A 4308-nucleotide genomic window follows, 5' to 3' on the forward strand; every position below is an offset into this window, starting at 1 on the left:
CCGGCGGAGGCGTTGCTCTAATGGCTTCCGTTTTCGCTGGATCGGGCTCGATGCCTTTTTCAGATACGACATGGCCTAGAATTGAAATTAGTTTAACTCCAAATTCACATTTGCTGCGATTGAGCTTAAGGTTGTACTCACGACATCGGTTGAAAACGTTGCGGACGCGCTTGACAAGTTCAGCCATAGTTTCGGCGTAAATAATAACGTCATCGACCGAAATGCGGACACCTTCGATGCCAAACAAGATCTTTTCCATCATTTTTTGAAAGGCTTCGCTTGCATCACTGAGACCGAAGGGAGTTCGCTTAAACCGATAACAACCACGTGGCGTAATGAACGTGGTAACGTGCCGCGACTCTTCAGCTAGCGTAAGCTGAAAGAATCCGCTCTTAGCATCGATCTTTGCAAAGTACTTAGAGCCATGCATCGCATGCAAGGTATCCTCAACCTTAGGTAAAACGTAACGCTCTCTTATAACAGCCTTATTTACCTCTCTAAGGTCACAACATACCCTAAGATCGCCTGATTTCTTGGGAACAATTACTAAATTTGAAACCCAGGGACTTGCTTCAGTGACTTCTTCGATAATATCCTGTTCTAACATCCTGTCAAGTTCATTATTCACTGGTTCAATTTGACTGACGGGTATTCGCCTTAGGTGTTGACTGACAGGTTTGACCTCTGGGTCAATAGTGATTTTATGTTCAAAATCAGTAACCTTTCCTAAACCTTGAAAAATATCATCGTACTCCTTGAGTAGAGCATCTAGCTCGCCTTGAGCACTGGTTTGATCAATTGAATTTACTTGGGTAAGTATTTCTAACTTGAAACTAGAGTCTCGTCCTAGTAATGCTTCTGCGTTACCCTCTATTACGTAAATCTTTGTACTAATAGTTTTGTCGCCTGCCCTAATGGTAGCGTTAAAATAACCATTACATTTAAGCGGTTCTTTCTGTCCATACGCAGTGAAGCGTTTTTGAGTTCGACTCAGTTCATAGTTCTTAAATTGTGATTTATACAATTGTGAAGATATTATGTTGTACTTACAACCGGTGTCGACGATCATTTTGGTCCTTTGTCCATTAATTTGTACTGTAATGGAACTGTCAACATTGTTCATAGAGAGTACAGGTTCGCTCTCGTCACTCGAGCTGTCTTCAAGCCAGTTAGTAGATTTGGATCTCAAGCTGCGGACCTTCATGGCTGGAGCTTTCTTTTCTTTTTTCGCTGACCTCTGCTTGTGCCGGTTTGTTGGATGCGTAGCTTTAGGTTTCGAGCGACAGACCTTTTGCAAGTGTCCAACTTTTTTACAGGAATTGCACGTGGCTTTAATGGCGCCGCATTCATCAGGACTGTGTCCGTCCGTTCCACCACATCTGTAACAGCTGAACTGCTTCGCTGGAAATCTGCGAGAGGCGTGCACGTGGTCAATCTGGATTGGGTTTTCCTTGGTTCCTTGTGACAGCAATAGTGTTTCTTGTACCGCCGTCTCTGCACTTCGCGCAATTTTGATGGTCTTTGCGAGGTCCAGGTCGTCCTGCTGGAGAAGTTTCTGCTTCAAGGTACGAGAGGAACATTTCTCCACAATTTGGTCCCGTATCATCTCCTCCTCGAGTGTGCCGAAGTCGCAGGATTTGACTAGCTCTCTGAGGCTCGTCAGATACGTGTCGATCGACTCGTCTGTCTTTTGTGCTCGCGATGTGAACTTGTAGCGTTCTGCCACCACGTTTCGTTTTGGTGCAAAGTGTCCACTCAGGGCAGTTTTCACCTCTTCAAAGGTCTTGTGATCTCCAGGGAGCGTATTGAAGATGCGTTGTACTGCGGGGCCAAGGCAGTGCAGCATCGTAGCTCTCTGAACCGCATCGTCCTTCTTTTTCAGGTCTGAGGCAATGGCATAAATGTCAAATGCACTCAACCAGTGTTTCCATTCACTGTACAGGTCGGCTGCGTCAATGTTGAGCGCCTTGGGGGCGGGCAACGACCGTTCCATTTCGTGTGGATTTCTGCCGGTTCTGGCTGGTCAGGCACCGAATTTGGCTGTCCGGAATTGTCTACCGGTTCGGGCTGTCTGCTGGTTCTGCAGTTACGAGTTCATCCTCGTCGCCAATATGTTGTGTCGTCATTTACTACTTAAGTGAGGAGACACACTCTCTTCCATTGCTTTCTATGTAATAATCTTTATTCACTAAGCAATTATCTATATTGGAGTACAATCATTATTCTACTTCAACTCAGTAACAGTACTTTCACATCATGCTGTAGCATGCAGTAGTTTCACATAAGGTAACAGTAACACATGTCCTTGTTACTATAGTAATCAATACACTACAGCATCCACTGTAGTACACTGTAGTAATTGAGGGCCGAAATTTAATGCCTCCAAGGTCTTAAAAAGGAACTTCCAGTCGACGATGTCAATAGCTTTCTTAAAGTCTACAAAAATCGCCATGCCGGGAATGTTTTCTAGCTCAGTTATGTTCATGATATCATTAATGAGTCTAATTTTCCGTCCTATATAACGGCCCTTGACATAGCCAGTTTGGTCTTCGCTTATTAATTTGGGGACGACTTAAGCGATTCTATGAGCTATTGATTTGGTTGCGATTTTATAACTGATCGACGTTAAGTAACGTTAGTGGTCTCCAGATTTCCAAATACAACCTGTTTGTGCGTTTTTTCGGTATGACCTTTATTATACCTTGTCTTTGTGTTATGTTGAGTTGTTCTAATTTTTCATCACCAAGTAGATACAAGAAGTACAAATAGAACTCAACTGAGAGACCGTCTCTGCCCGGAAATTTGTTTTTAGCACACTGTTTGAGAACGTTGAAACACTCTAGTTTTCGACAAAGGCTGTTCAAGCTCATTTAGCTCTTTCTCGTCGAGTTTGACGAGGTTAGGATCTCCAAGGAAGGCACCATGTGCACTCATATCACAGGGAGCGCTTGTATCTAAATTTTCGTAAAATGCTCACTGCAAGTCCAAAATCTCCTTTTCGCAGGTAGTTTCCGAGCCTGTATTTGTCTTAAGCCTAGTTATATGAGTTTTTGCAAACCTCGTATTTTCGAGATTTAAAAAGTATTTAGTATTCTCTTCTCCTTTTTCATACCAGCGTATCCTACTTCTAATCATTGCGCCCTCGGTTTTATATTCAGCAATCTGATTGAGTTGAGCTCTTAATTGGTAGAGTTTAGTGATATTTTCTTTCGATCTGTTGGATTGCAGCAAGGACATTAGGTGATCAATTTCTTTCTTAAGGTCTCGTTCCAAATTTCTTTTTATTGTTTCTCCTTTTTGAGTATTGTACACAGAAACCTGTTATCGCCATCTTAAGCATGTCCTAGTACAGGCCTTCATTAGCAAGGTAACAGTGTTTGCTTTTATATTTGGGTATTTTGCTTACGAGCTCGTCAATGAAATTTGCATCTTTCAGAAAAGCGTCATTAATTTTTCCAAAACCCAGGTCCACGTTCAGCGTAGTCTTTCGATTGAAGAAAAAAGTGATAGCGCTGTGATCGGATATTGTGGGGTTGGTGATGTTAGTATCAATGAAAGACATCAACAATTCTGTCGACACAAGCCAATAATCTAAGCGGCATTGTACTTTCAACGAATTATTACGCCATGTAAATTGTGTTTTGTTGGTGTGTTGGTCTCTCCAAATGTCGTGAAGTTTAAAACGCCAGGTTAAGCCTTTAATCTCGTCAGCAGCACCGCCTATTTTATCTGTAGGTGTTAATGGGAAATTCATGTCACCTCCCAAGATGATTTGTGCATCTGCAAATGGTAGAAGAATGTTGTCAAGATCGCGAAAGAAAGTTATCTGAGCGGTGGAGTTAGACATTCGATGAATTTTTTCGAAGCTCATATTGTTTACGTCTTCTTCAGGTATTTGAAGCTGTTCAGTATCAGGACGTTTCTCAACACTTTCTCGGTTTCTGCTGGAGTTTCATGTGAAGAATCTCTGACATCATATACTCTAAAATTGCTTCTTCGTGACTGAGCTTCGAGACGTATGTCGCGACATAGTAATTTGCCGACTTCAGCCTTCAACTTATCATTTTCTTTGCTAAGCGAAGCTGTCACCTCAGTTCAGTCGCCGCGGCAGCATTTTTAATTTCTTGAATTTCCTTGGTTGTAGAATTCAACCTCCCCGTTAGTTGCTTGCTTTCCGTCGTGATTTAGGCAATTACTGATTTTAGGTCATCAACAGCTGGTTTGAGAAGAAGTATGCTTTCTAACTTATTCTTGATATCGTCAAGGGCTTTCAGCGTGGCGTCAGCCTCGTGGTCGGGAAGTCTTCGA

This window comes from Pavona decussata, unplaced genomic scaffold, assembly GCF_977016875.1.
Source record: "Pavona decussata unplaced genomic scaffold, jaPavDecu1.1 SCAFFOLD_210, whole genome shotgun sequence".
Taxonomy (NCBI): Eukaryota; Metazoa; Cnidaria; class Anthozoa; order Scleractinia; family Agariciidae; genus Pavona; species Pavona decussata.